Source organism: Squalius cephalus (genome assembly GCF_949319135.1).
Source record: "Squalius cephalus genome assembly, chromosome: 3".
NCBI lineage: Eukaryota > Metazoa > Chordata > Actinopteri > Cypriniformes > Leuciscidae > Squalius > Squalius cephalus.
Window position 1 is genome coordinate 22,407,990 of NC_137124.1, and position 20,923 is coordinate 22,428,912.

A 20,923-nucleotide genomic window follows, 5' to 3' on the forward strand; every position below is an offset into this window, starting at 1 on the left:
TCATTACTTTTTCATTAATGTATCAGTTAAAATTATATTGTGTTTGGATGATGTAAAAAATATTATATAATAGATATATTTAGGGGAAAGGTTTGACATCTGCTGATTGATATGATCCCAGATTGTGATCCCAGAAAATTGGTGCTTTTATAACCAACAGCCAACATGATTTGGGAATTCTGTGACATTGTTTGGAGGTCATTTCTCAATAGTCTCTACACAGCTGTGCAGAGAGGCTTTCATTCTCATTTGGTCTGAAACTTAATTTGAAACTCTAATCTCTTGTCTCACGCACACACATGCATACATACACGCATGGCCACCTAGGATGATGAGGGCACTGGCAGGTCATGGGTGTCACAGCTGAAAATATCAGACTGACTCCTGCTGCTCAGGTTCAGCCCAGGCCCCCGATGAGTGGCAGAAGCCTTTGAAAGTGTGTGAGTGTATATGTGTCCGTGATGCATTTGTGCGTCAGTCAGAGGCCTTTCCAAAAGGACCAGCCGCATTGTGTGCTCCGAAAGGTTGAGCGGGCAAATGGAAATATCCAATGTATGTGATTGACAGGACCTGACACCCTTATATATCACTGTGTTGAACGCTCATAGGAAATATACGTCCCTCCCCCTGAGTCTAAATCCTCTGAGATAGAGCCGCTTAAGCAGAATGCTTCTGCACGACTGTGTTCGCGTACCATTCAGAGGCTTGAATGTACCATTCAGTCGCTCACAATCGGAACAAATGTAACCCGACACCTATTCCGCTGTGAGAAGAACAACTCAGAGTATATGGCGTATATGAATATCTGCAGCTAGACTTGGCTAATACATCATATCAACTTCATAAACTCGACAAATCCAGTTACTCATGTTTGTAGGCATGTTGGAAAGCTGTGAGCAAAAGAGGAAACAATAAACAGTTTACATTTGATAGTAAAAGAGTGCACCTTAGCCCTAAGGTGCATTTCTAAAAAAGGTGTCTCCCCTGAATAGATCTACCACGTGACTCTTCTCTTCTCTTCTCTTCTCTTCTCTTCTCTTCTCTTCTCTTCTCTTCTCTTCTCTTCTCTTCTCTTCTCTTCTCTTCTCTTCTCTTCTCTTCTCTTCTCCCCTCTCCTCCACTTGTATTTTTGTTCCAGACAATTCACACTGGCAGTTTCCATGACAACAAATAGAAATTTCCCTTCACACCTCATGCGGGTGCATTTCACCGCCAGTGCATCGAAGACAGCGCCCGCCTCCCATGTCACAAACTGTCTGTGCCATGCTCTTGTGCTCCAACCTCCAGTTCTCCCCCAAAAACCCTCCTCCCCGCACTGCTACCCATGTCACTAAGCCTTAGCTCCAAGCTACAGCCCACTAGCTTCTTCAAGGCCTCACGCTGACCGCGAAGGCACAAGTGTCATATAGAATCACACTCTCTGGTCCTCATTTGCCTATCTCTCGGAGGCTGGTTTGGTATTATGGGTGGCTTAAGATGAGTCCCATGTATAGAGTTATCAGAGCTGAGAATGATGTCAGTAATTGCACAGAGCGGCTGAGGATGTGCTGTGTGCCCATGGCGGTGTGTGTGTGTGTGTGTGTGTGTGTGTGTGTGTGTGTGTGTGTGTGTGTGTGTGTGTGAGTTATGGTTGGCTGAGTACATGCAGTCTTATGTGTGCTGTTCTCTTACAGTTCAATCGTTTCTGCATCAACAGTCTTCTGTCTCTCTGCCAGAGCATTACTTCCATTCACTCTGCCATGCTCCTATTCTTGTTCATACATTTTTTTTTCTTCTGCACTCTTTCACAATTTTATCTCTTCCTCTCATTCCCGTGGAACTGTCCCTCGACTGTTATTCTGCTCTGTCATCCATTGTTCAACTCATTTATTTGAGTCTTTTTTTTTTTTCACTCTCAGCACCTCTCCCTCTCTTATCTCCCTCTCTTTGTTTCACATAGTCCTGCAGAGCTACCAAACTGGTCTAACATATATTCATAGCTGCCGAAGGGACCCATTTCAAAAGAGGCTTCTGTTGCCAAGACAGCAGATTTTCTCTCTGCAAATATTACAGCACATTTAAGAGTGAAGTGATGTTGACAGCTCTGTGTACGCCTTATTGTGAAGTAACTCGTTGTGAAGTAACTCATCTACTATCATAGATCAACATAAGTCAACCAGGGTTGAAAGAATTGGCTTCCTTCAAATTCATGAGTTCGAATTCAATTCAATTGGCCACACCCAACAGGAAGTTGAATTGGGATGTCAGGAAAATAAATTTACTGAATTGTAAGAAAACTATAAAAACTCTGTCATGTTAACGTTCAAAGATGACCTTGATAAACCTTTATAGTTAAAATTACAGTTCTTAATGGCTCACAACCCTGATGTCGACGCATGTTTTTAAACTTAGAACTATGACCTTAACTTTGACAAAGGCAACCATAAAGCCATGACCTTTGAACTCAACCTGTCAAAAAGATAGATGGTAGTTAGTGTTGTCACAAGGCAAACATTCAAAGCTTATCAATTAAAAGATATGCATATAATGGCGAGGATGCCATTTATTAAGCACATATCTCATAAATGATGTTAAAACACAATTGATCTCTTCCTCAATTGCTGTTCAAAGGGGGGAAATAATTTGGCTAAATCTTTCACGGGCCATGACCGACGATCATTTTTGGGCAAATCAAAATTTTGATTATCACTTGATTGCTTTAATTGTTTGAAAATCAAACGCCGTCTGGAGAGGCCCTGGGAAAAGAGCTGGTAATTAGGGTACAGATTCGTGATGAGCAAAAGGGCACAATAGCATAGCAGGAGAGAGATTGGACTTTTATCTGTGGATGAGTTGCGGGAACCTAAGAATGGAGGAGATTAGAGTGAAAAGAGAGGAACGGCGCAGAGAGAGGTTAAAGGAAACTGTTGGAGCGTTAAATGGTGTCGAATTTCTAGGGACAGTAACAGGCCGGGCATTATGTTTCCAGCAGCATTAGGGATAAGGCTAGCCACTTACTGCCACGTTTCCTGGTAGTGTGAATGCTACAGAATGCCCACCATGTGCTTGGCTATTGTTCTGTGTCAGGTTTAATGTTACACCTTTGAGTGATGTGGCCAATTCCTGGAAGACAGCCACAAGCTCCAACTCAAAGCCAGCAAGACTGACTCCAAACTAAATATAATACTACTCATGGCCTGTTTCATTCAATGACCTTGCATGAGGGTGATGCATATAGTATCGTGCTCCTCAGACCAAACACGACTAGCACATTGGCGAGCCAGTCTACATAAATGAGCGTATGCACCCTGATTGTTCCAGCCAATGGTAACAAACATGTTCGGACACAGCTAATGCGAATGTGACAGCTGACATTCCACGTCAGAAATGTTACGTAAGTGTGACGAAGCAAGCTGGAGTGGAAGCAAAGACGGGTAGACTTCACAGATTGTTCCGGGTCCTCTGGCAAGTTCACCCCCGTTTTAAAGACAACATTGATGGGCGCTAGTCTATAAATATCAGTACCCCAGCGCTGATTTACACCCTGCATCCGTAGCCCAGAGTCCACAGGCACTGACCTTCAAGGCGGAATGCAAACACACAAAGACAAATCTGTCTCTTTCCATGTCAGCTTCTGCAGTTTACAGTAAATAAAGAAGCCCACAGAGAGTGGGACAATCTATAATTAAAGTAGAAAGGTCACCTGTACCCTAGTACCTGTTGACTCTCGTCTTCTAGCCACTGGTGACTTTTCCCTGAAGTCAGACAATGGCAGGAGATAAGACTGGGACTAATTAACACCTCATTTATTTTTGGTGCACTGGTGTGGACAAGTGAATGTGCGTAAAAGGGGAAGGACCACATCAACATTCAAGTGTTATTGTGTTTACATCGCTGCATTTGAGCGTATGCGTGTGACCCTAGATGGAGCGCGGCGCAGTGCTATTTTGCTTGCAGGGTGTGAGTTCAGGCACATTGTCTTCAGTGGGAGTTCAGCTACTGCGTCTGGAGCAAATCCAAGAGTCAAGTAATTACTCCATGCAGCTTCCATGTTAAATATTTAAACGCTGCCGTACATGAGTGACTGGAGGATCAGGTGTCAAAAACAAGTCCATGGGCCCTTGCATCAGAAAATGTCCCTTAATGGCAAAACTCTTTGTCCTCGGTCACAGGCCATAGTTGGAGACGGCACAAACACATGGCGAGACTTGTAAGATTGTCGACTATATCGACTGTCGCATACACACACAATCTCAGAAGTGGAGCAGGATGAGTGCTAATATAATGAAGATTCATTCAAAAATGCACACACAGAAGAGAGATAAAAAATGACCTTCTTCGTTTTTATTTAATATATTATGTTTTGTTTTTTTTAATTTTCAACATTGCACATAATTTCATTTCCATCACATCTCATATTGCTGCCTACAAAATGATATGCATGTAGAAAAAATCCAGAAGATTGATGAATTAACCCCCACAAAAAAAGGACCAGAAAGAAAGAAAGAAATGATACAGGGTCTCCGATATACAAAAAAAAAAAAAGAAAAGAAAAAAGTAATAAATAAATAACACAAATACATCGTCAATCAGGATGCAAGTTTTTAAAACCAAAGCATCATGCAGAAAGAAATGGCAAGCCCATCCAAAACTCACATGAATAGAGGAACATCTGATTATTTATTTACTTCTTTGAGCGAGGGGAGGGGGTGGGGGGGGGGATTCTATACACTTTCCTGCCGTCCGGATTGTTCATCGAACGAACACAGATTCACCGAGCGCATCTCCCTCTGCATGCTTGTTAGGGGGCACAAAAGCTGACCCAACACACCTCTCATCAGAGCGGAAATACACCTGTGATTACCAAAATGATCCGATATTAGATTCATATTTTTGGCGTGCGATTGCCTGTGTTTGGTTAGTGACTTAGCTGTATACAGTGCTGTATGATGGACACCAGAAGTAAGTTGATCTGGTAATTGAAAGAGATCTTTTTCAGTCAGCAGTGTTCTCCTGCGGTTTCATTACTGTGTGAGCAGCCAAGCGTTACACTGGTAACTCTGTCCATTACGACACTTTACAAAAGTGAAAAAATGCTTAATCATGATTCTGAAATATATATCTAAGCTCACTGAAGTCCTTTAACAATGAGCAGACAGTCACTTGTACACAAAGTACAATATATTTCATGCTGTAATGAAAGCCACAACAGATTTTTTTATTGTTCATACGTTACATCAAATATCACATTGGTGTACTAAAGTTCTCTTTCTATGATTGCTATATTTTCTAAAGATTCTCTTCAATTTGACTCAGTATCTCTCACACAGTAGCTGGAAATCAAATAGTGATAGTCAATATTAGAGATTTTTTTACTTTGTATATATTGTAGATGTCAGTCGATACTGAATATAATTTTGTGCATGCTCATTTCCGCCTTTACATTTAGATCATTTAACTTTAAAATACTAATTCAATAACACTGTTCAATGTCATCTTGAGCAATCTCATCTCCTTTACATTATAATGTTGTATAGCCTAAATTCACTTGTACCAGCTAAAAACTATTTATTTTAGTTTTATTTCAAAATGTATTCAAACCAAATAGCATATAATCTTAATATCATCTATCAGCCATGACGTAAAATTTTATTGTCAGTGCAACCCTAATAGTCGAACAAAATTCATACTGGTAATATCGTGTGTGTGTGTGGAACAAATAATTGAGCTTTTAGATATCTCTCCATTGCATTACACATTCCTGTGTAAATCGGTAAATCAGCCACCGTTTAATCGCAGCAAGTTGAATATGAACAAAATAATCGATCAACTCAATGAGAGGATGTGCTGATATGGTCTAACTCATAATTCTGCTTCTTTCACAAGGAAAAGCTTCCTTTTCCTCCAAAGCCAGCTGACCAGTCAGCACTGGCAGAGCATCTCCATGGTAACATAGTCTCACGGTTGGCTGGTAATTCTTGGCTGTTGACTCAGTGTGTAATGAAAGAGCCGTGCGCATCTTAGCCGTGCGGATGTTAAGGAATTCGTTTGTTCTGAAGTGTAAAACCATTCCGATCCACTGCATCGAGCACGTGTCGTGGTGACATCATAATAGCACTAACACATATTTACATATTAAAGTCACATGCAGATCTACAACATGTGACGTGACGCAACGCTCCATGTTTAGTTGCTTCATGGCGCTGATCCACCTGATGATCTCGGCTTCAGTTTATGAAAAGCACTCAGCAAGTGGTCCTCTGCTAGAGAGTCCAGTCAATTAACTAACACACACGCGAAAAAGAGAGAGAGAGCTGAGGAGAGAGAGTCTGCAACCAGCAGGATCTGCTTCCACAAGGTGCACAAAACCATTAAGAATTAAGAGAACGAGAAAAATAGGGCCTGGGACTCGAGAAGGCTAACAGTCAAAAAGTAGATCTGACACGTGACCTTGAGGACACAATAAAATAGACATCTGCTTATGTACATACGTCGTGTTTCATGTGCATCTATTTGTACTAGGACTAAATCTCTTCAAGAAATAAAAAGAGGTCCGAACATAGAACATAGATTTTCAGGGTTCGACTTTGGTTATATAATATTCAAGGCTAGATTTAAAAAAATAGATAGTACACTTCCATATAACTTTGCATACAGATTACTTGGATGTATTTCCATGACAACGAAGCAGCTGGTTCATTCTAGAAATAGTTTGTGTTGTAATTCTAAAAGATCAGACCACTTTTATCCTAAAATTGACACGTCGCCTATTCAGAGTAGTTCCGACAGGAAAGACAGACAGACAAAGATAGAGAGGGACAGAGAAAGAGAAGACAACTGTGTGCATAAGTCTGCATGCTTGGTTGCATGTCAGATAGGCAGGAAAGGAGAGCAAAAGACAAAGAACAAAAAAGGAGTGGGAGATGAAAAGAGAGACAGAGACAGGGAGGATTGTGGGGCAGTCATTTCAGAGAGAGAGTATCGTCTCTTTCTGTTGCTGTGTCTCCCAACCGAGAGAGAGGGAGTGTAACCTGGAATATGACTTGCAGATCTGTTTATATGTGGCTTTATTGTCTTGCTGTCGATGTGTGGCACTGTAATTTGCAGTCTTCTGTTTGAGGGCACTATTTATAGTGGGTATTGCAAAGAGGCGAATTGAACTGCAATACCAAAATTCCAAGTCCACAACAGCAGAGCAGTGTTATATTCCTGTTGCGATAAACGGATGGGCAAGAATTATTAGCCAAACTCTGTAGTGGGTCATCGCTGATATTTAAAGAGGATGCAGACTCAGCTCACCATCTGAGCTCTGGGCATCAGTCCAGTAATGCACCATCTCAAATGAATAACCAGCTGTCCACCAAACCTGATGGCACCCACAATTCAACCTTCATCATTTATCTGCACCTTGGAGACCATGAAGGCCACCAAACATATAGGTCTATTATTCAGATAACTATTACTGATTACTGTTTTACTCCACTGGGTGTGAAAGGGACAGTTCACCCAAAAACGATTTACTCACCCTTATGTCGTTCCAAACCTTTATGACTTTCTTTCTTCTGCAAAACACAAAAAAAGGTATTTTAAAGAATGTTTCTGTTCATACAATGAAAGTTAGTGGGGTCCAAAACAACAGTGGACCACATTAGGTATGTTTACATGCACTTATTTTCGTCATTCAAATTTCAGATTCTGAATGTTTTGTTTATATGAACCTTAAACATTGCAATCCAATTGACATATTCGGGGATAAAGGGATAGACCCTGAAGTTGTTCCAAACCTGTATGAATTTCTTTCTTCTGCTGAATACAAAAGAAGATATTTTGAAGAATGTCGGTAACTAAACAGTGGATGGGCCCCAAAGACCTTCATAGTATTTCATAGACTATCAACTGTTTGGTTACCAACATTCTTCAAAATATCTTCTTTTTTATTCAGCAGAAGAAAGAAATTCATACAGGTTTGGAACAACTTGAGGGTGAGTAACTGATGACAGAATTTTCATTTTTGGGTGAACTATCCCTTTAAGTAGCAAAAGCCACTGCGATAACATCACTGGAGCTACGTGAGTATAAAGGTAGTTTTTGCCTTCATGATATAGCTAAAAAAGAAAGCTGACATGTATGTCACAAGAGCTTTTTTAGCAAATGTTTAGTAAATATAGTCTCCTCCACTGTCCAGTTCGTAAGACGTGAGAATTAAACATAAGCACGTTCGTAAGATGTAAAAGGCAAATAGCACATATGACAGCACTGCGCATATGTGCAAGGTATTTATGAATCCGATTGAGAAAATAGTTGGATTCAAGCGTTTCCATGAGTCATTTTTTCCTGTTAATCAAATTACTTCAGGTCTACACCATCCCATTCAATCTGATCGAAATTTAAATCAATAGAGATGTTTACATGTACTTGTTTTAGTCTGACTGAGCCTTCAATCTGACTATAAATAGACTGCATGTCCTGATTTTTCCGAGTTAGACGTGCTCCTGGATCAACATATTCTGGAAAAAATGTTATCCTAACCATATCCTTACCCTTAAACCTAACCCCTACCCATAAGTTATCCCTAAAATCAGAGGGAAATGACAGGTGAATAACACTGATGTAGAAGCACCTCACCCTGGTTGTAAGCCTAAGCTTGAAATAAACTGTGAACTTATCCCTCAAATCTGATTTGTTGATTGGAATGTTGTTCCAGGATCAACAAAGATGTTGATCCAGGAACATGTTGTACTTGGTGAAATCATGTTCTGCAAATAGATTATTTGGGTGCATGTAAACGTAGCTATTGACTTGCATTGTATGGATAAAAAAACACTATGGTATTTTGCAGAAAAAATAAAGTCATACAGGTTTAGAATAACATGATATGGGTAAGTAAATCACAACAGCATTTCCAGGATCTTTGGGCCAACTATCCCTTTAAAAACATTTAGGGTTTTGATGACACAGACACAGACACTCTAACCTAAAAGCAGACTGTTCTTGATCATTGAAAATTTGAGCAAAAGCAATGAGTCTGGTGCTGAGGGGAATGTGATTTGACCCTGCATTCATACTGTAAATTTGTGACCCGTCCAGACTGACATCATTGAGCACTGCCGCTGAATTTCTCCATTTCAGCTGGCAGTCTTTTGGTTTAGGAAATGAAAAGAGATAAAACTAGATGGAAGAGGCTGCCACAGACAGACAGTAGACTTTCCCTTCACTTATATTTAACAGCTTTCACCAGGCCTACCACAAAAAAAATAAAAAAAAAATAAAAAAAAACAAGTGGCAGTATTACACCCAAACAAATATTTCTCTATTATAAGAAAATATTCACATCTGTTCTTGCAAGACACTGATCCACTCATAAAAAGAAAAATGAAAACATGTCAAGCTTTTTTATATAGAAGTCTCCTGCTGCAGGTTCCTCTACATGTAGTGTAGATGTAGTGTACTGTGTCTTTAAGGCATTTATTGGGGCGGATCTTAAACAGTTTGACACCTGGCTTGATGATGGACTTCCTGTCTTAATGCTGCAGTGTCTGATGTCCAGTGTCTATCTGATGTCCAGCAGTGGCTTCAGTGACACCTGTGTCAACGGGTCCATCCTGTCCACTTGCTGTCTAGTGACTGTCAGTCATGGCTGTTCCCCTCTTTAGGAGTCCAAAGGCTGATGGAAAAGTCTCTCATAGACAAGACTCACAACACTGCAACAGAAAGGAAACAACAAAAGTTTTTGATTACTGACTTTTACCATTTAAATGGTCAACTATCATGTTTTGTTCTAGGTCCTTCACCTGGCAGAGAAGCCAATTAAAGTAAGAGTTTCCTCAGCGTCATTACGGAGTCAGTATTTACAGTGACAAGTTAGAGCACTGTCAAGTGACACACAGAAAATTGTCCTGTCTGGCACATTAACCCAGACAACCTTCACCTATAAAGAACATACAGTTCTTTACCATTGCTCAACAACAACAATAACAACAAGCTAATGAGATTAAAGGTGAATTAATTCAAAAGTGCCCAACTCAATCCAAAGGGCACTTGAAGTGAGCCAGTGAGCCAAAAATGTACCAGTATTTTATTCCTGTGACGGCAAAGCTGAATTTTCAGCATCATTACTCCATTCTTCAGTGCAGTCACATGATCCTTCAGAAATCAATATGCTGAATTGGTGCTCAAGAAACATGTTTATTCTTATCAATGTTAAAAAAAAGTTGAAAATAAACTGCTTAATATTTTTTTTTCAGGATTCGTTGATCAACAGAAAGTTCAAAAGAACAGCATTTTATTTTTGGAACAACCCAGTAGTGTCCCCTTCCAGCAGTGCCCTTCAAGGACACAAACATGCTGTTGGATATTCGCCTTAGGTAATACCATGCATATTCTGCTCGACACAAAAGCAAACTTGTGCACATTATAAACATATATAAATGGAAAAACACTGAAAATGAAAGTATGTTATAAATCTATAACACTATAAAGGAGATGTTAGGCAGAATGACAGCCAATTGTTGTCCAATTATGTGTAAAGATAATTATAATGTAACAAAAATAATGTATTTTTGTTTCAAATAAATGCTGTTCTTTTAAACTTCAACATTGATAATAATAAGAAATGTTTCTTAAGCACCAAATCAGCATATTAGAATGATTTCTGAAGGATCAGGTGACCCTGAAGACTGGAGTAATGATGCTGAAAATTCAGCTTTGCCATCACTTACATTTTAAAATATATTAATAGAAAACAGTTATTTTAAATTGTAAATTGTAATATTTTAAATTGTAATAAAATGTCTTAATATTTCTGTTTTCACTGTATTTAATAAATGCAGCCTTTGTAAGTGTTTTAATCGTTTTAATTATCTATATAGAATTTAAATCTATAAAAGAACTGAATATAATTAGAGTTTTGTGTAGTTGTGTAGTTGAGTAGATACTGTAAATGCTGTAATTGTGCATGATTGCTTTATTTATTATGGCAAACTTCAACTAGGAAGTCTAAGCTACTTGAAATGCCTGTTTGTTTTTTCTAATTCTCCTCTTACATCTGAATTCTTAATAAACATTAAAGTAATAAATAAACACTGGCACACTGTTGGGCTGGCAAGCCATCAAATGTGTGAGATCTATTTCTATGCTGAGAAGTCAAACGTATAAAAACAGCCAAGCATATGGTCTAATCAAAGCGTAATATTTTGAGTTGATTTGTGCCACTGGAAACAAGCGTACCCTCAGAGCCCCTGACTAACAAATATATTCTCCCTCTCCCTCTCCCTCTCTTTGCATACTCTCCTCTTTTTCCTCTCTCTACTAAATGACGTTCATATTTTCCTGGCACAGGAGAGGTCAAAACATGACTGAATAAGGAATTGTCCAGTAATTGAGTCCAATTTTCCTTTTTCTGAGAGGAAATTTCATTCCGTAGCTAATTTTAGCTCTCCTGCACAGACTTTTTGTGTGTGCTGTGAACAGGGATCCAACAACAACCACAAATCCCATGAACTCTGGCGAGGTTGAAGCAGCACTGCTCAGATTTACAGTACAGCTGGGATCAACGAGGAGAGAACACATACTTTTAGTTTCAGGATAATAATCAAAATTAGTCATTTTAACAATAATGATATTTCATATACACACTCTTCTTTTTTGTATACAAAATTAAATAATTATTTATTTCATAATTATTTACACACTTGTTCTCCACCAATTTGATAGAATAAGCAGCGTTCCAAGAGTGTTGATATACAGTCCAACAGAACTGTGACTTTACATTGTTTGTTACACTCAGCCTGTGTATTAGTGATGGGGATTTTTCAGTTTTTCCTATTTATTTCTTCTTTATGTTTTCTATCTGCCGATTTCATCAATATGCCAGTAGGTGGCGACAAGTGAAGAATCATTCATTGACCAACTGTTCAAAATCACTGATTCGTTCAAGAATGAATCAAGTGACTGGCTGCATCTGAAATCGCATTTTTCTCGTAGGCGAAAAAAACTGCATGTGACAAAAGAAGTCTGTCAGAATTTACAGTACTGATAAAAGAGTAGGCAAAAAGTACCCCAATGACCTATACTTTCGGAGAGAGAGAATCTGAAGTGTGCATTTCGATGGACACTTCACTGTCCCATGAGGCCACAAAAAAGGATTTGTGTATGGCAGCAATGCAATGTAACTGACACTGGTAGGTCAAATGATAATGACAACATGGCGAATGTACTACGTCCTGACTTTTTTAGCGCTCGCAAAGTACTTTTTCATATAAGAACCTACTCATAAGAGTATGCGATTTCAGATGTGAATGAAACGCCACAAAACTGTTGCATGATTAATTTTACAGTGGCTTTTGTGGGCAAAACAAAAATATACAAAGTAACTGATAATATTCTGTCTATAAAATTAAGTTACTCAAAAAAAAATGGGGGGGGGGGGGGGGTTATTGAACTGCTGCAGCCTACAAAAGCTAGATCACACTCACAACTGTGCTGTTGGTCTGAACGTCAACACAGCCAATATCAACACAACTATTATGATACTCAGAAACAACAGCAATCTTGCTTGTGTTATACTACTAAGCCTACATACAGTAGCCTATATTATAAATATAAATCCGGCCATAACAAAAATAACAAAAAATTAACACAAGAGAACCTGTAGGTTTTTCTATATATATATATATATATATATATATATATATATATATATATATATATAAAAAAAAAAAAAAAAAAACTCAATTCCTGATATGACCATCATACACATTAAATCAAAAACAAAATGTCCACAGCAGAAATTCACATCATTTACTGCAGATCTATCCTGAGCAATGAGCAATACATCGCTCTTTGGCTTGCCTGAATGCCTACATAGCTGCTGTTGTTTTTCTATTTCGTTCTCTCTGACTCTCTCTCTTCTTATCCCTCTTTCCCTCTTGGCTGCCATCCCTGTAGCAGGCAGAGCATGTAGTAAGTATGTGACAAAGTGTAGCACTGAAACCCTTGGCATTCTGATTTATTGGGGGGTGGGGGTGGGGGTGTGCACAATGGAGGCACATGTGCCTGATGTGCCTCTGAGTCATCTGACTCTATGACAGACCGTCAGTGCGAATTAGCGGCATCCCGCTCACTGTGGCGGGGGCTATGGAACATCATTAAAGCAAAGACGTCCTCCGCCCCCCTCAAAACAAGGCACAAACACAACCACATACGACTAAGGCATCTAGACAGAATGCCTCTCTCTGTACGGAATGCCTCTGATCAAGAACATAAGAATGAGAATCGATCAGGGTTACATCAGGGGTCTCTGTGAGACAATGAAGACGGCAACGTGAGGTGCTATGCCCTGTCGAGCAATTATTGAATTTTAATCAGAGGAAGTTTCATTGTGTCTACAGACAGCCTTGAGTTTGACAGCAAATCATTTACAATTAGAGATCGTTTTCTTGATTCATCCATCACAAACATCTCTAATTCTATAAACTTGGATGAAGTGGATTAATAATTGGAGAGCTAAAATACGACACATGTAGATAAACTTGTACACTAAATATACGCTGTACTACCTGTAATGTGACACAATACTTTGTATTAAGCTTTTAAAAACCCTTCACTAATTTAGTTGCACAGTGAAGTGTGACCTTGAATATTAAGTGTCCAGGGTAGAAATAAGACTGGAACGCACATACACTTGTCATGTCAGGCAAACACCTGACTTGAAATTGGGAAGAACAAAAATGTAGGGTAACACTATAGTTTAGGGTTCAATTCTTGCTATTAACTAGTTGCTTATTAGCATGCATATTACTAGGATATTGGCTGTTTATTAGTACTTATAAAGCAGCACATATTAATGCATAAAAAGCATCACGTTTTATTCTGCATGACCATATTCTACAACCCTAATCCTACCCAATACCTAAACTTAACAACTACCTTACTAACTATTCATAAGCAATAATTAGGATTTATTGAGGCATATAAAAGTCATAGTTAATAGTAAGAAGTTAGAACTGGACCCTAAACTAAAGTGTGACTAAATTTTGTTTAAAAAAAAGAAACTCAGACAATGGAAATAAATTATTAAAAAGTTCAATGAGATTAAGGACCACAAACACAACTATATCTATTGTGTCTCTTCCACACTAAAGCACAAATCAAAGTGAGTATATACTGTACATAGCTGTTGTTAAAGGTTTTTTACCAGTATACCCTACTAACAGCAACATCATTTCAAGAAAACTAAATAGTGCATTGCATTCCCCCAGTGGACGAGCAACCAATTTTGCGACAGTGTACGGACGTTTTAGTTCGTACAGGGTTATTAAACTCCATTTTTAGCTGATGCTTCTGGCAGTGTTAACAAACACATTATTGTAACAGAATGGTGACTAAAAAGGGCAATGTTCAGAATGACGTGAAAAAAGGCTTGTCAGTGGTGTTGCTCTGAGGCAGTGTTTATTAATAGATTTAAATTAGGGGAAATAGTAAAAATGGATAAAGTCTAACAGATTTAATTGTACACTCTCCCTCTAGCAACAAAACGTTAAAATGTACAAACAGATGTGTGCATGAAATTTACATAAACACTTGAGAGTTGCATGTCCAAATAAGGACGTCACTCTCTGACTAATTCCTAAAATGATGTTTCAATTAAATCATCAAGCTTCAGTTAATTCAGCATTCTCTCTTGGCATCGGACTCGACTTCAAATACCTGAATAAGAAACTTGAAGACACAATTAAGCTGTTTTCATTTAGTATGCATTAATGTAACCTGGTATGTGGTTTGCATTCACCTCAGTTTATGTAAAAGTACATTTACCTATATCAGAAAATATATAATATTTTATATACAAAAACCATTCAGAAGTTTGGGGTCAATATGATATTTTAATGTTTTTCAAAAATACAGTAAAATAGAAATACTGTGAAATATTATTACATTTTTTATTACAATTCTATTTTAATTGTTTTAAAATATAATGTATTCCTCTGATGGCAAAGCTGAATTTTCAGCAGTCTTCAGTGTCACATGATCATTCAGAATCCATTCTAATATGCTGATTTGGGGCTCTTATTTTCAATGTTGATAATGGTTGTGCTGATCAATATTTTTGTGAAAACTGTGGGGGGAGGGAGTCAGGATTCTATGATGAATAGAAAGTTCAAAAATCAGCTTTTATTTGAAATGGTTCTTTTTTAACAATGTAAAAGTCTTTACTGTCACTTATAATATATGTGTCCTTTGTTGAAAAAATAATCTCTCTCTCACTCTCTCAAAAAAAAAATCTTCCTGACCCCAAACTTTTGAACGATAGTATGTCCAGAACTTTAAGTCTAGTTTTCTCTTGCCTAAAGAATAACTAAGAATAAAACACACTTCCATGTAACGCATGTGATCATATAACTGATCTTCATCCAGGATAGGTCAGAGCTTTGTGAGTCAACATGAGTGGTGCTGCTGCGCTTAGACTTTGGTGTCAATGTAACATTGTATATAAGGATGTACATATAAGGATTACATAACATGTATGTAAGGAAGACCAATATAAGTGATCAGTGATCTATGAAACAGCAATTACACAGTGTCTCTTTCGGACTATAATCATTACCAGTCGATCCATTAACCAATTAACATGCAGATGCTGACAGAGATCATGAAGCCAAGAGTGTCTGCTCTTGATTCACACCTCTCTCTATCTGTGATAGATTCGAATGCCAATATGTCTGATCATTCAGAGCATAAATGGATTGTGAGTGATCTAAAGGAGGGACACAAGTGTGCCAGCTGCCTTGCTGCTTCTCTTCACCTGAGAGAAGATTTATTGTTTGCTTTCAACCTCATCAATCACACAGACGTATCTGAAACAGAAATTATTTCAGCAGTCATCCCGTGCCCGTTTTCATCTCTTTTCATGCGCTAGATTTATGCTGCCAATGACCTTCATCCCTATTAGAGGAAGACAGATCTAATGCCTCAGACGGGCTCTGCCTAATGCCAATTATGTCTCGCTGTACAGCCATGAGAAACACGTCTGGCCTTCCAGCATGTGGTGGTACAATGTAAGACTAACACAATGTCACAGACCGCTATACATTGAATATGCCCTGTACTGCTGCTGCCCTAATATGTTGGTAATTTATAGGTGCCTGTTGACAAACATGTTAATGATCATTCATTTCATGATTTCTTTCCAAAGCAATTTAAAATACAGTACATAAGCTGCAAAATGTGAGCCTTTTGGTGAATAACATAATTTAGGGCCTGTCTCTCACAAAAAAAGCTATTGTATTGATTTAAAAGACTTAGAATAATGAAAACATGGTGCAAGTCGTACAGGTTATTTTTATTTTATTTCTGGAACCTAATGGACATTTTGCTAAATAAATACTTTTGTGTTTCACTGAAAAGACTTCATACAGTTTCAAATAAAAAATGAATGTGGAGATATTGACACGATTATAAATTTTGGGTGAACTATCCCATTAAGTGCCTTGCTCAAGCACAAAGTGATTATAGCTAATGGAACGTGAAATTGGGGTTTGAACTTAAGGTTAAATACTTCAAGGCCAAGTCTTTAAATACAGCCCACCTCAAACGGCTAGATGTGTGTGTGTTTTTTTTTTTTTTTTTTTTTATCAACGAGCTGGTTATTAAGCTGGTAGATGTTAAAAGCAGACAGACTGCAGAACACAACAGAATGTCACAAACAGAAAAGACAATGCCAACACCCAACTTTCTTTAATCATTTCCATACATAATCAGTCCAAAACCTGCCTTTAAAAGGGAAATGTGTAATTTCTGCACCACTAGCATCACCTAACGGAATTGAAAAAATAATGACTGTACTAAAACAGATTTGCTAAAAAGTCCACCTCTTAAACACACAGATAGTTCTGCCTCAAATGCATACCATTTAATAATAATATTAATAATAAATTAAAACAAAAAATAACAATGATAAATAATACTTAATTAAAAAATATTAAAAATTTGCACCAACAATGAGTCCATCAACTGTCCATCATTCATCAATTGCAACATATTGGTATTCAAAACCAATGAAACAATAATAATGTATGCTAATGGATTGTCAGCTTGAGATTTCAAGCTGTTGCATCTGAGAGACATTTTTCAGCATTGAGTGAAGGTGAGTGGGAGGTCTTGAAAGAGTTTTTTATCAGCGTCAGGCATCTTCATCATGCTGTTGCCCAATGCCTGCTGAAGACACCCTCTGCATAACACTTCATTCCCTTCATCAGGCCCCTGCATAACACCTGCACACAGCAGCCATGTACTTATTTGCGATTCAACAGTCACAGCCTTTGATATTACCTTACAAAGTGAATTTAAAAGCCATTGATTTTTCTCCTTCTGCCCTAGCAGCCTATGATTCAGCTGTCAGTGTCTAAGCTGCACAGTTGTTGGACTTAAAATGCTTTCTCTGCCTCCTCCAAACACAAATTCACATACACGCACTCACACACAAGCATGCACATAAACACACGTACGTATGCACGAATCAATAATGCTTTACCTGACACTATCTGTTGCAGGAATACTCAGTTCTGTCGTATCCACTGAGGCATAGCGTTATGCATTTCGTGTTTGGTTATTGCAATTTGTGACAGATGAATGAATACTCTCAGGGCTCAAGATGCCATTTACATTAGCAGTCAGGCTAATAAAAATGAATAAAGCAACGGTGGTTGGATCACATGTAGCTGCATATACAGAGAACGGTAAAACAAATAAAAGGAATCTTCACATTTCTTATGAAAGAAAGAGAAGAATCCTTAAAGAATGAACATCATTTTAGGAATTAAAGAGACAAAACTGCTATTCTATAAGGTTATATCAATATAGATGTAGACTGCCTTTTAAATTATCTAGCAGCAATGTCACTTTTACAGTAGGTCAACACAATTTTATGAAATGTCTTGCTTCAAAATCTCAAGCATTAGCTTTACTGTCTGGACAATCCACTTTAGATAAAGCCTGCTTCATCTACACGGTATTTGAAGCATACGAGTATTTCTAGAGTGAGACAAATCTCCCTCACAAGCTCACAATGAGCACAGCAGTCTACTGCCATTTTTCAAGCCTCATCTAAATGAAATCAGGGCAGGTAGGTGGTGGGAGATACAAGCAAGATGTAAAGTGCAATGTCACCAAAGAGAGAACGAATTTTGTGTGACAAGAACTAAACAAGAATATAAAGATTTAAGGAAAAAGGACTCCAGCTGTGTCTAAAAGTCAAAGGTAGAAACTCATTTAAAATAGGTGAATAATTAAGTTGTTAAATAGGGCTGACATGATCATGACACTTTTACGGAGAATCATTTGTCAAACAAATAATTGTAAATTTAACTGTCTGTTTTGTTCTCATCAGTTACAGTATAAGCTTATTACACATTCACCTGAAGAGGAGTCATTTAATAAAATATATGATTTCCTTACAGGCTTTGCAAACAACGATTGCATGGCACAGGGGTAGATTAACATGAATAATATTTTAGATATTTGAAATTATTCATAATCATTTATCTTCAGATTCTCCACCTCTAAAATGACTTTCACTTTAGGCTGATATAATAAATCCCCCTTACTCCAACTACCGGGCTTCATTCTGATTTGTAACACCCCTTTCATGGTCCAATCAATTCCTGGAAAACAAAATCAAATCTCACCCTACATTATTTTTTGTCGAGTATTCTGTTTCTGATTACAGAAGTGAAATAGGTTGCATTTTTGAGCACCCATATTAACGCATTACTGAACCATAAGGAAAGACGTCAAATTGGAGATTTTAACACGTTTCTATGATAAAATCCTCTTATTACCAGTTAGAATTAGAATTAGAATTAAAAGTGTATTGGTACACAAATCAGCCAATTGTGTAATTCTTACAGAAACATACAGAACAAAAAGCAGTCACAAATCACACACACACAGTGTCACTGTGGTTAACTGTGCTAAGCCGAAGCAAGAGAGTTTGCATTATTTAAGCGACAGGGAGAAACTTGTCAAACTTTACGTGGAAAGAGGGCAGCAGCTGCCGTGATGAGCTGTGCTTGGGGATCCAGCCCTCTCTCAGGCAGTAAGGAGCAGGAAAACACTTAAGTGCTCCACATGTTGCATGCAGGATAGCCTGAGGGAGTGGCAGAGATATCATGAGCCGAGTCGTTTGTCACCGCACTGCAATGAATATGGAATCACTATAAACAATACAGGTAACTGAGCGAGAAAACACAGCAAGAGAGACGGAGTGTGAGTGATGGAGGGGGGAAAGATCTGCGTCATATAGGCGGGTTTAAGAAAGTGCCGGAGGGCACAGCTCCCCCAGTGGCCAGTGCTGAAAATGTTTTAATGTTGTGGAATGAGTGTGTGAATAAATAGAAGAAAATGAATTACTGCTGTGGGTAGAAGGGTTTAGAAATCTAGCTTTTTCATTCTGTGCCTTAAACTTGGCTGTTGCCATGAGAACCATTATGTTTTTTTCCTATATTTTTCTTATGACAACAAATCTGCATGTGATACTGTTTCCCTCGATTGTGATTACTCTGCAAAATTATTTATGTCCCTTCAGCTCATTAAAAAGTTCTGTGTAAACATACCTTTTGTGTGTATATATATATATATATATATATATATATATATATATATATATATATATATATATATATATATATATATAGATATAGATATAGATATAGATACCAGTCAAATGTTAAGTAAATTCAAGTCAGATTAAAGAAAAAAAAAATTATATATATATATATATATATATATATATATATATATATATATATATATATATATATATATATATATATAGTATTAACAGTATTAACATTTGACTGGTAGCTTTATTATGAGCTATAATGTAATGCACTTTCAGTGCCAATAATGATATAGTTCCCTTGCCGTTTTTGTACCTGACATAAGTGACATGAGTGAATCAAATGTAAGACCTACAAGCTCTCTACTAAAGTGACTATCAAATAATGCTTGGTGTGTGTTTATATATGCACAGTTCTCCAACTCTGATCTTTCAGGACACAGACATCCTGTTTGCTCATAAAGAGATGAGCTCATACAGTGACTGTCGCATCCTGCACATCTTCTAACAGCTAAGCTTTTCCATAGAATTGCATGTTGTAACACATTTGTGACATTGCTTGCTTTAAGCCACCAACACGGGTATATAATTGTTATTATGAGAGACAGAATTTCACACAGAGACTGGCCAATATTTGATTCCATGAGTGACAAGATCACCTTCACTGTACACTGTAAAAAAAAAAAAGTAAGTGTTCATGCTGCCTTAAAATGTTAAAAGTTTAGTCAACTTGTGAAATGTGAAGTTGTACTAAGTGACAACTTGGATATTTGAGTTGACTAAACTTAAAATTTTAAGGCAGCACAATCACTTGTTTTAAGCTGAAACAATTTTATTGTTTTAGTATGCCACAAATATACAGTAATTTAATAATTAAATAATTCTATAGTTTTCTAAATTCACTAGGTGTTGGCAGATGGCAAGAAGTTAGTTTTGAACACAGAATATATCACTCTTCTGCCGCCTCACAACCCAACTTTTCCCATGCAAGGAGTTGCACTCTCTTTTTTTCAAATGTAAATTCATGCTTAATTTCCATTTGATATTTTATCACCATTGCACTAAACAAAAAAACAAGACTTATATTCTCATGTTTTTATTAATATACCACTATTTAATCAAATCAAGCCACATCAAAAGCTCATCAAGCTTATGCTTTTACTAACATTCACTGACTCCTACAGTGAAAAGTAACTCTGCCTATGTAGCATCATCTAACACATATCATCTAGTTACTGAGCAAAAATGAACAATAAATAAATAAAGCAAGTCTGGCTTCCTCTCTCATTCTCCCTCACATACACACACTTAACTCTGGTGCAAGTACCG

General features: G+C 37.7%; 1 protein-coding gene across 1 annotated transcript in view; it reads right to left on the reverse strand.

Moving 5' to 3' along the window:
- Positions 1 to 4,308: 4,308 nt before the first annotated feature.
- kcna4 (potassium voltage-gated channel, shaker-related subfamily, member 4) overlaps positions 4,309 to 20,923 on the reverse strand; it is a 34,751-nt gene continuing 18,136 nt past the window's right edge. Inside the window, exon 3 of the mRNA XM_079866902.1 lies at positions 4,309 to 9,680. The gene's annotated coding sequence lies outside the window, so the exon portion shown is untranslated. The remainder of the gene's footprint in view (positions 9,681 to 20,923) is intronic.